This window comes from Nipponia nippon, unplaced genomic scaffold, assembly GCF_047370975.1.
Source record: "Nipponia nippon isolate SJK-2023a ecotype South Korea unplaced genomic scaffold, ASM4737097v1 scaffold_21, whole genome shotgun sequence".
Lineage (NCBI taxonomy): Eukaryota > Metazoa > Chordata > Aves > Pelecaniformes > Threskiornithidae > Nipponia > Nipponia nippon.
This window is the reverse complement of record NW_028262338.1, coordinates 6392712-6404937: the sequence shown is the minus strand read 5'-3', so window position 1 is coordinate 6404937 and position 12226 is coordinate 6392712. Positions and strand designations below refer to the sequence as shown.

At 37.6% G+C, this 12226-nt stretch overlaps 1 protein-coding gene across 1 annotated transcript in view; it reads left to right on the top strand.

Moving 5' to 3' along the window:
* The first annotated feature begins 1477 nt into the window (after nucleotides 1-1477).
* The window catches only part of TENM2 (teneurin transmembrane protein 2), a 1190981-nt gene continuing 1180232 nt past the window's right edge, over nucleotides 1478-12226 (top strand). Inside the window, exon 1 of the mRNA XM_087760050.1 lies at nucleotides 1478-1541. The gene's annotated coding sequence lies outside the window, so the exon portion shown is untranslated. The remainder of the gene's footprint in view (nucleotides 1542-12226) is intronic.

Here is a 12226-nt window from a genome sequence, read left to right as displayed (position 1 = left end):
CTATCCATCATCCCAACGGCAGGCATGATTTTACAGACCTTTATTATATCCCTCCCTTAGACAGACAGGACATCCCTAGCTCACATAGCTGCTGCTTTTGCAGAAGCTGTTCCATAACTTCTAATCCTACCCTGGAGAGTGTCAGTGTAAATCTAGATTGGGAGGTGACAGCAGTGGGATGGGAAATAAGAATCTACTTCTCTATTTATTTTTTTAACTTGCAAAAAAGAGATTTGTGTGTTCCCAGTTAGGTAAGTTGGAATTAAGATGTTTGAGTTCTACTGCTGGCTTTTCAAGCCATGTGATTTAATCACTTCGCTTATTTATCTGAAAAAGTATAATAATATTTTTATGCTATAGATTTAATGTTATGGTGATGATAATGATAATATGGCCATAATAATAGTAAACCAAAAGAGATGTTGTGAGGCATAATGGGTTAATGTTTCTTAAGTGCATAGAAGGTTACAAAAGGAGGACACTGGAAATGCAAAGTACAAAATTGTTTTGTTAGATTATTATTGTTACTATTATATAAAACCAGGATAACCACAATATATGTGTGAGACAGTGAACACAGCATTTTTTACAGCACTTAGTGTGTTCATTACATAGAAATTCTCAGATTCAGTGTTTTCATATACTTATGTCCTTAACCTGTAAAATATTTAGTTCCTGGGTAGTTCATAGGTGCATATAAATATTATGTTTTCATATCGGTTCAAAATTTGTTACATGGCAAGATCCTGGTATCCCGCAATAAAACTCATAATTTCTGCCTAAGAGCTGCCCAATAAAACCAGTTTTGTTCAAATTTCTTTGTGGGAAAGAGTCCACTGCACCTCGCTGAATCGTGGCTGCATTTACCACTTCCTGAATGACAAATTCAATCCATTTCAATGAAGTATTTTAGCATTTATACAGCAGTGGCATTTAGATACACTAGCTTTATTCATTAGCCCACCTCAATAAAATAACTATCCTCAGTGATTCTTTCTCATTAATCATGGCCAGGAAAATTCAGAAGGAAACAGTACGTTGTTTTTCATTGCTTATGTTAGGCCAATAGAGTAGAACTGATAGATGGATGGTGACCCATATTGTCAACTGCTATTTGAGTACGGGGCGGGGGAAGCACCTTTTGCAGTATGTCATTTACTGAGGATTTTAGAAAAACAGACGTGTCACTACCTGAGTTCAGATTAGGAGACTCAACCTGTCAAGTGCCTGATTTTTACAAAACTCTTCCTTTGCCCTACAACCTGCATTTTCATGTGGCTTTATATTATTTTTTCAATCAATAAAACTCGAGAGCAGCGCCTGCTTCTTGAGATCTAAGGTTAAGTTCCACACACTTTTTCCAAACAGAATTCTACAAAAGGCTCCCTGATGGCAGCTATTGATTAAGGCTGCAGTGCTCTTCTCTATTACATGGCACTGAGGTGAGAAGTCTGCTGACCGCCTGGAAGTGCTGTCGGGGAGTTATCCTAAGAGGAAGGGCAACACCTGGAAATGGTGAACCCACGAGAACGGAAAGTGAGGTAAGTAACTTGTCTCTTATTAGGAACAACGGGAAAGGCATAAAGAAAAGAATAAATGAAAGAAAAAGTTGTTGAATATCATTGTTGTGTAAGTAGTTACTCTACCAGTAACAGAGCCCATGACTGAGTAACAGACAGTAACAGATCAGTAATGGAGCCAATTTAGTTCTAGGTGGAGCGATGGCATGTGACTGCTTGGCTGTGTGATGGCGGTTGTGCCGTGGGGAGCAGAGCAACCTGCAGCAGGTTGCTAACACTCCCCCTTTTTGCTTTGTTCATGTAATGGGGTCATGCCCATAATCTCGATTCACGTTATCAGTGCCACTTTACCAAGTGCTGTTAGAGGAATCTCTTCCCAGATATCATTGGTTGCCTGGACTCGTAACTATACCCTTCTTGACTGCTCAGAGAGCCCACCAATGCACAGGCTTTCGGGCACTTTTCCCAAAGAGACGTAAGAAAACAAACACTATGAAGCTCAGGAATCGGTGGCTCTTCCATCACCATCTCTGCCTCCTGTTGCCGTGCCTGGAGGACAAAGGATTGCCAGGTGTCAGTTTTTGTATGTTATGTATGTTATGTGTATTTTTTTACCTTGTTGGAATCTCTAGGAGAAATTGGGAGGATTATAAAACAGATAAGCAAGGATTACACACACACGTACCCTGAATAATCAATGACTGGGTATAGACTGTACTCTTAAGGTTTTACCATATGAGGCTATTTTACAAAAATGATACAAGCTAGAAAAAGTGAAGCAGTCTCCAACTACTCACATGCCAAATATTTTCCAATTTATTTTGTTGATTTTTTTTAGTAGCACTAACACTAGGCACCTAGATTAGCTCTTGTAAAAAAATCTGCTATCTTGTCCTCCTAAATGTGCTTCTTTTCCAAAAGCTGAAATAAGCAAATGCATGTGGATAAAGAGACAGAGTAAGAAAAGAACCCCAAGGAGATCTTGACCCTGTAATCTTTGATATTGCAGCCCAGCATGTTAACATTAGACCACTACATCACATCGTGCAGAAGTGTGAGTTTAAAGGCCACCGAACTCTACAGATTTTCCCAGTCTTTCACAGTTACAGAAACACTTGTTCTAAATATATTTGGGCTGCTGATTTAATAGCCATCAGAGGGTCCTTAATGACTGACTTGTGGTACCTGAGATACCCAGTGGAAACACAGTGGGGGCAATTATTTTTACCTGCCTTCATGTTGAACAGGTATTTATGCCGAAGGGTGGACAAACTTTGAGTTTCGTGACAAATCATTTCCAATGTACACCACTTTTCTGAGGAGAGCATCTCAAAATCTAGCTTAAAAGACTGGGTTCTGTTTCTGCAGGCTGGTAAAAGAATGGCTTTGAGTAAGTGTAAGTGCCACTACAAAGCGGTCAAATCAGTATGTTGCTATTATACATCTGTTTATCTCTGTTTTTTTTTCTGAAAATGGACAATGACTATCTTGGCAGCACTACAAAATACACTGTATGTATGTATGTAAAGCACATGGATGCACTCCATATAATTTTTCTCACAAGGATTATTTTAAAATAATTTGTGTATTAAATCTCCTCTAACTTTACAATAACATCAGCAATGTGCTATAAAGACACTTCAGGGAAGGGAAAGTAGATTGTTAATACTAGTGTATCACCTGCCATCTGGACACACTTAACACATGGTGAGATGTAAAGATTCAGCCATTTGTGGAATTTGATCCCAGAGCTCACTTTCAATCAGGTAAAGTCATGTCTAGACAGGCACAGCTGTTGTATGTACATCATGTACTTCGTTTAATTTATGGCTTGATTGTGTTAGAATAATGCTGTATTGGGATTAGTGCAAAACCACAGTGCTCTGCTAGGTGAATTGGCGACATTCAAGTTCAAAGGAGCGTGATCCATCCCAGTGCCCCCAGTGCATGGCAGCATATATAACAACTTCATCAAGGTGGTATATTCCCATTGATTTAGATCATGGTCAGAGGAAGACAATGGAACAGTAATTTTGCAGATCATCTACCATTGTGTGGTTTGTGCTAAAAAACCCATAGTAATATCTCCAGGGTTCTCCGCAAAATAAATATAGCAATTCTGGTGATTCTTCAGGTATGCTGCAGGCAACTGTTGATGTTTCATTTTCCTTCTGCCTACATTATGCTTTTGGGCCCAGGGAGCATACACTTCTCCTTTTAGCATATATGGTCCTGAACATATAAGTGGAATCTTATCTAATATAGACAGCTTTCAAAGACAGATAGTGGCGGAGTGCTGTAAAAAAAAGAAATCTAAGTACATTCTGAGGTCTACTTTACTGGAGCAGTTCCTTCTATTTACATGAATTGTTATGTTTATGGAGGCAACCTTACTTACAATACTCAAATTTCTCTGAAAATTCACCACGTGTCCTCAGAATGTATTTTCGTGGGTCTTTTTCCTATTCATAAATATCCAGATTCTTTCTCATTTTTCCTTTACATAAAAATGTAACTCTTGGCTATGCAATGTCTTTACAGATCCATGTTCTTGGAACTGGAATGCTCATTCAATATGCAGATGCAACTGGTGAAATACAAACTAGAATGACATTGCCAGGCACCCTCACTGATGAATGTACAGCTATCCTTTTGCGATACTGTAGCATGTGTCACTACTGAGCAGTACGATATATTAGTTTGCGTAGCATCGCTCACGCTAATTCTATCCTGAGCCTCCGTACTAAACCTATGTATTAACTATGAACAACATAACAGTCCATTCATATTTCACATATGCACACGTGTATTGGCATGGAAAAGTTGAGGAATGTGTTTTGAAAACATCAGTTCTGAGCATAAACTTCCAGATGCAGGATTAGGATTGCATACAGTGGGGCTATGGCATGACAGCTGTATTCGTGTAGTAGTGGTATAGAAAAAAGAGAGAGAGCAAGGACGCTCTCTCTACAGGTTGAAAGGGGCCGTAAAAGGTCGGTGGAGGCAGACCAGTCACTTTCTCCTCTCCATTGGCAGATGGCACTAAAAACATTTCAGTCAGTTATGTCCGCACACGGCTGTGGTTTTGTTCTGAGAGCTGGAATCCTCCAGAGCCTACCATCTGTTACCTTCACTAACACAGGCACTATGAGGTAGGTATGTGCATCTTTTAGGGAAAGATGATGGCATCCATTTCCTGAACAGGGTTGCTATTCACCACAACTGGGTATATTGAAATGTGCTAAAAATTCAGTGTTCGCCATCCACAAATAGCATCTCTGTTATACGTCCTGTAGCTAAGGAAAGAGAGCTGTCTATTGCACGGCCATGTCATTGATCCCCAAAGGCTGGATGTTGCCTGGAATATGCCACTCAAAAGTTGACATTTAAAGTGTAAATTTAGCATTTGTCAAAAATTGCAGTCTATATGTGATATCTTTCCTAGGAATATATTACTCTTACAAAATTTTACCTAATGCTGAAATACCCGTAGTTACACCTCACAATAGCAAGCTTATCTTCCTTTTTATTTCTGAAGCTACAGAAGGCCCTCATGAGTTTCTGCAAAATAGTAGCATTGCACCTCCTTGTTTCTGTGTTGAAGATGACGTACCTTTTTCTTGCTTTTGGTATCAATTCAGGCTGGCTTTCATATTTTAAAAGCTCTATAAACAAGGCAAGTGGTATAGAGTTTGGTACTTAACACATCAAGACTTAGATAAGGTCAATAGCAATTGGAACAAGAATTTGAAAGGTGTAATGGGGAAGGAAGTTTCAAATATTGCTTGAAATGATGCTGGCTGATCGGCAGTCAGCCACCAGGAAAAAAACAACTTCACTCAAACTCCTGGAAAATTAGTAGAGTTGTCCTTTTTTATACTTGTTTCAGATTTTATGGCTACCCATGCTGTCTTGCCCCACAGGATATTAAATAATAACAGTCTTCAGGCAGCAAAGAGAAGAACTAATTGTCGTTCTTCTTCTACTTCACCACTGCTGCTGTAATTGGAAGTTATCTCCTTATAATTGCATCTGTAGTGAATAGTAATTATAATTCTTATCATTAGCTTTTTCTTTTAATTAGTTTTTACCCTGATGAAATAATATTTTGTAGTAATTCTTGTCTGACTTCAAAACACAAGGACAAAGAAATACACAAGATCAGTATATTAATATTGTTGTTGCCGTGTTCTTAAATGCAAAGGTGGATTCTGCATAGCTAACAGTAAACTTGCGACATGATCAGTGGAATGGAGTAAGGTAAGAGCTGGAGAACATGAGCTATGAATAGGGGAGCAGAGCTTTTATTTTAATCCTTCCTTAGTCTGTACATAGGGTGCTGAGCATCGAGTTTGAGTGCTGTGACTAAGTATAGCTTTGAAATTGATTTAGGTCAAACCGCATCACTTAAAAGAACCAAGAAAGCAAGCTTGCCAGCTCTTACTCAAAACAGATATGCTTTTTAAAATCATTTTTTGTACATCAGCATTTAGGCATGTATTAAGAATGGGAGCAAACATTTTATCAACCGGGTATGTTCTATGCAGTGGAAGCATGGTGAAGAGATTCCCAGGCTCGCTCTGGAGTGAGTGTTTCGTCCCAGACAAGAGTGAAAGCTAATCTCATCTCTTTTGCATGAGTTCAGTTTTGTTACCAAAGAATGCTTATTTCATTTGTAAAACGTGAATATTCTAGAATTACGTTGCATGATGCAGGAGAAAGGAGAGATTTAAAGATGGCCATGAAGTTTTACTGGAGCCAGAGTTTCCCTTCCCTATGTATCATATAAGTATGGGGCTCTTTTATGTCTGCTCACAAACTGAGAAAATGCTGATATCTTTAGGAAATAATAAAACGTATTTTGACTGCTATTTTTAAATTTAAGTTGGGGGGCTGTAAGTATTCATTAAATATTTTATTACTGTATGTTTGTATATTACTAGTATATTTTGTAACATTCATCTGTAGGTCTAAGCAGCACCATAAGGTTAGGCTTGCAGCACCCAGTTGAGTGAATGCTGTTTATTTTTTAAATTGCTCTTCTGGCCTAATTTTTAAACTAGACAGCGGGAGTACCTGTAGCTGAAAATCCATGCTGAAAGGGTCTGCAATGCACAATAAACTCCATAAGCACATTCCATATAGACTGTGATTGATAATACTTGCAGAATCGAGTCCCAGTGCACTTCCTGCTATATTGTTCCTCAGACTACAGCTAGTGTATGTGGGCTTTTCATCCTTTTTTTTAACCATCACTTTGACTTTCAGATGTGCTAGAAATCTCTCCTTCTCATTTTTTTGGCTTAGACCTACTATTGTACACAGAGCATTGCTTAAGACCTTGAAAATCCTAATTTTCCTCCGACACATATCTTCTGCCGGCTCCAAAATTAAGCACTATAAATGTAATCAAAACATCTTTTTATTAGCATGGTGCACTAAATATATATAGAACGTGTGTTTGACATTTTCATAGCAAAACACAGACCATGTGTGTACAAAATCGCATTATAAGTCGACTTACCTGTTTATGTCTATTTTTTCCCTTGGATAAACAAATGCAATTAGCAGATGCAAAGCTTTAATTAAGAGGAAGCTATTTTGGCTTTTTGTCCATAAAAGAAAAAAACCATATAAAGCTACAAAACTTCTCTTGTCTTCCTTTGGTTTTTGAAATGGTGTAATTTAACCCTCATGTGAAAACTCTATATATCTCCAAAGCCCTATTTATGGATCTATAGATGTATAGATACATTTCCACTTCCAGGATGAAATTTTGTATGCCAAGATGTAGTCTTCAGGGAATTTTTAACAGCAAGTTATAAAACCCCAAGGAACAGGGTTTTATAATGGAAATGCTGACACAACCTTAACTAAAGTGGCAGAAAAGGCAAGGATACAATATAATTAAAACAACAGAAGTCCAGAATGTCAGTATCTAAGCAGGTCTCCTTGAGAAGTTCTCTGATTTTTAGCTTTACAGCTTTAACAGCAGCAACTGTTTTTTGTGGGTGGTTTGGTTGGGGGTTTTTTTTGGTTTTGTTTTGTTTTTTTTGAACAGATGTATTAGAAAGAGATTTATAAAACTGCAGCAGAGGGCAAAACAGCAGTGAAATGATTGAAGATGTGCATTTGAATCAGTTTGGTTTACAGGGATTACTTAGGCTATATGAAAATCCATGAAGGTCATAATGACATTTATGTCATTCTAAAACTGATGTGTCCTATTTTTTATTCCCTTTATACACTGAACATTAAACAATTTTAAATGAACTGTTGAATTAAAAAGTAGTTGTGTTCAGCTTTTAGTGCAGAACAAACTTCTAAGAAAATATATTATCTATAATCTAAATTCATACCTTTTGGAGCTAAATAACATTTTCAACTAAGCTGCAATTTGACCAGAATTAAAAATGAATATCTACTCCAGCTAATTCGCTAATGTGTAGTTTTTGTAAACAAGCATTTATGGGGGATCTTTAACCAGTTTTCTAAAATTTGGAAGACTCTTTTGCTGTCAGTAATGACTGAAGTCTGAGAATAAGAAAATACACGCATCTTCCATTTCATCTATGTCATCTACAGGCTTCCTCTTTACAAGTATGACTTTTTAAAAATAAATTTGTCACAGACACATCTAGATTACAAATTCCTAAGTATACCATAAATAAATGCTACATTATAGTTTTCAGTAGGTATCTGATTTTTAATAGTCAGACATCTTGTCATGGGACCTCCAGAATAAAAGGAGTTGTATTCCTAAATCACCAAAATAAGAATAAACACATGGCTTTCATGTTCTGCATTTCGATTTTTTGCTTTCTCCATCGTCTTTCAACTAGAATCTGAGGGGAGAAAAGTGGAGATGCATAGAATTCCAACTCACCACTTAGTACATTCAAGGTACCTTATTAACTGAGACTTTCACAAAACATTTTGTCATATGCTTTAATTTATGCTTACATGTTCTTCTGACTCTGCCTTACTAGTTATTCTATAGAAAGAGCTTCCTTCTCACACTTTTTTTTTATCATTGCCACATTTTAATAAATATTGTTCTAATTCCTTAATCCTTCTTCTTTAAATAAGCGGAAGTCAAGGTTTACAAGTCTTACTTACCAAATGGCCTTTGTGTTGTGTGCCTTTGATCAGCACCGACCGATAGTCCTTCATGTCTTACTAACAGCAGTCTTGCAAAAGCCTTAACCCACGTGTCCAGCTTAGCAGATATCGGTAATTGCACTTCCCTTCAAATATTGCAATGGCACCGGTTACATCTGAAAGTCAGAACAAATATAAACCTTTTGTATTGTTTTGTAATGTGAAAACAACATCTTTTGATCCTTATCATTTAGAGCTGTACTTGTAGATCAAGAGCAGTATTTAAGCCAAAGGACTGGTCATGCCTACCATAGGAACAGGAATTAGAGTCCATACCATTTTTGTGTTATCCTTATCTTTTTATCTCAAATGTAGAGCTATACATAGAAAATAGCTCTACAGAGAAAATGGGGGGGGGGGGGAGGGGGCTGGGAGGGGGATGAAAACAGAAATTACTCAAGTGTTGAAATGACTGAAACCCAGGACAAAGTTAGTAAAGAGAATCGTATTGCTCATGCTGTTTGGCTGAATGCAAATAAAATAGTTTTGGTGGTTTTCCCAGCAATTAGAAGACTTCTCTAAAATACATTCCTAAATATTTATGTAAAAGAAGCACACACAGCATGGAATATATTTATTAACCGTCTTTTAACTTCAAAGCTTTTTATTTTTACTTAATTTCATCAGCAGAAGATATTTTTTAAGAAAACATCCTTCTGAACTGTGTTTGGGTCTCTTAAAATACAGTAATCAGAGCTGATCAGCAGTTGGTAAAATTAATACAAAGTAACTGTTTATTCAGTGTGGCTCAAAATGTAATCCTACAGCTTTCAAGAATTTCAAAACCTCACAAAACATAATTATATCCTGAAGATGTTAATATGTAGGGGAGGAAAAAGTTGTCAATAAAATTCCTAGACCACAGACAGTGCAGCTGGAATGGGGATCAATCCAAAGAGGACAATTCTCGGTTGTAAATTGTGTCCCAGATTACATAAGAAATCACTAGAAATGTGAAAACTAGACAGAGATTTCCAGGATTCAGGAGTTCATATTCCTATTTTAGGCTTAATGGGAGCATGTCATACACAAACAAAATGATACGTGGCCAGATACTTTTCTTTTATTAAAGTCTTAAAAAGCATTCCTAAGAAGGTTTTGACATTTTTCAGATATTTTGTTTACCCAGGAGAATTTTACTAGTAATATTCCTGTGTTGCTACTAGAATAACACCCTTTTAAACACTCATACTGTGGTAGCATTTTTCGTTGCCCTAGCTCAAAGCTTTTCCTAGGACTCCAAAAAAAAAATTCTGCAAAACAAATGCAGAACCTTGTTTGCAGCATATATATTGATTTAAACCTACATGTCACGTTGCATAGAATTTTCTGCTGTGAAATAGGAATTTGCATCATATTTGGAACCTGTCAGAGTATGGACTGATGTATCACAGAATGTAGTGGTCCCAGAGTACTAACACTTTTGAGGAAGAGCTGGATGCTCAGACTGTGATTTTTGCCTCCTGTAAACCCATGAAGATCAAAACCCAGGACTTAACATTTCAGCTAACATTTTAAAGTAGCGGCTGTAACTCTCATCTCCTGTGCTTTGTCAGCTGCCTTTTAGACTTGTTGGGATGTTGAGATGAGAACTCTGTGGAATACTGCCGCGCTGTCCGGAGGTACCTGACACGCTGACAACTGACCGGGGCTGCTCCTGGAAGCGGTGTTCGTGTTAGCGTGATGCACGGCTGCGTCGTGCTGTCTGCTTTTTGGCGGGGCTAATTAGATGAAGCTAAACACAGAACTCAGGTGGTTATATTGTTTCAGGTACCCAAATCCTTTTTTCGGAGCTAGTGCTGATATCTCTGCACGCCATAGCGTTATGTTGTGCGGCCACTTCAATGACTGTAAAAATCTAGTTTTGAAATTAAAAGCAACTGGTTTGCTGCATCCAGATGTTCAAATTCAATGAAATGTTGTATGCGAGCCAGCCCCGTTAAACGGTCACTGGTTACCACTGCTAGTTGGTTTCTCATTCCAAGAGAGATTCACAAGAATTCATTACCTGTACAGCACTTACACAGTGGTGAGGAAGATGCACGTTGTTAAGGGTTAGAGGATAATGCTAACTAACACAACAGGGTTTGTATTGTCTATCACTATTGTCCAAGTTTTCTGGATATATTCTGAAGCATTTGCTTTCCTGTCACAGAACTATCTAGGGATTAATGTGTTTCTCAAAGCAGCAAAGATCTGTTTATCTGTGTATTTATGCAGCGTGACTCTTGAATGTTCTCCTGAAGTCTTTGACAGAGTTGTTGAATTAAGAAGGTGGAACAGGAGTCAAGGTAGGGTGGGAGGAGATCTGGGGATGATGGAGTCATGTAGATGATGACACTCAGCCAAGGAGATGGCCTTTGTAAGAAAACAGAAACAAAATCAAGTGCTTCTGCTGCACTGATGCACATCTCTGAGTAGAAGGACCTATTTGTTACGGAGTGCTTCCTCAGCAGCAGGGTGGCTCATAAAGTACTGCCTCTGAACTACACAGAAAGCACTTCTCTTGTATGAGGAGAATGTAGCAGGTTATAAGGCATATTTCTGAATATTGCACTGCTTAATAACAAAGTAGAACTGAAAATGGTTAAGAAGGGAGAAGAAAATGAGAATTTAATGAAGATTTTTCTATGCGTACGTTGGAGCAGATTAATGGGTGTTTTCGGGACAGGGAGAAGTGGAACAATGGATGTTGTTTAAAGATCCTGTTTGTTTTGTTGTGTGTTTCTTTTCACATATGTTGATAGCCTTTCACTGCATTTTTGGTTCATAGTACTTGGGTTAACATGATAGATTATATTGGCTTCAGTGAAGTTCATATTTGTACCAGGTCACTGACCAAGGAGGGGAAAAAAGAATCAAAGGAGAAAAAAAAAAAAAAAAAAAAGGAGGAAAAGAAGTCTCTCAGAGCTTTGTAAGAGCTATTACATTTTGTAAAGATCAAAAAGTCCCTCAATAAGCATTTGCCCAATGGTCTTAAACTATTATAATGTATTGAGTAAATAGTGTGCCAAAATAATGTGCATGTATTGCTGGATAAATCAGATGCATTTAAAATCCATAAGTGTAATGAACCTCATTTTTTATCATAAACGTCTTAGTCCTCCTCTGCCCACGATGAGTGATAAGGGAGGCCCAAAGAATCAAATAAGAAACGTTCCATTTCTTTTGTACAGAGAGCAGCCAAGGCACAACTATTTCAGGTGGTATGTTCTACGCTGCTGCTTGAAGAAATGCTGGCATTAGTGCATCTACTAAGGGCATCTGGCTAGAACACATAAATTGAAAACTATGCCAGCTATTGAAAAGTCTGCCACAGATATTAATTTAATATATTCTCACAAGCAAATCATGATACTTTACAATTATGCACTTCAGAAAAGTTTACAACCCAAAAAGAAATGCTAAGACTGTTTTCTGTTTTAAATGCACTTGAATATGATTGCAAATCAGCATAACTTGGGATTATTGCAAGGTTTATTACGTTTTCTACTAAGAAGTAAATACCTGATGTCTCATCTCATAGTTAAGTTTGGGCCTCTCCT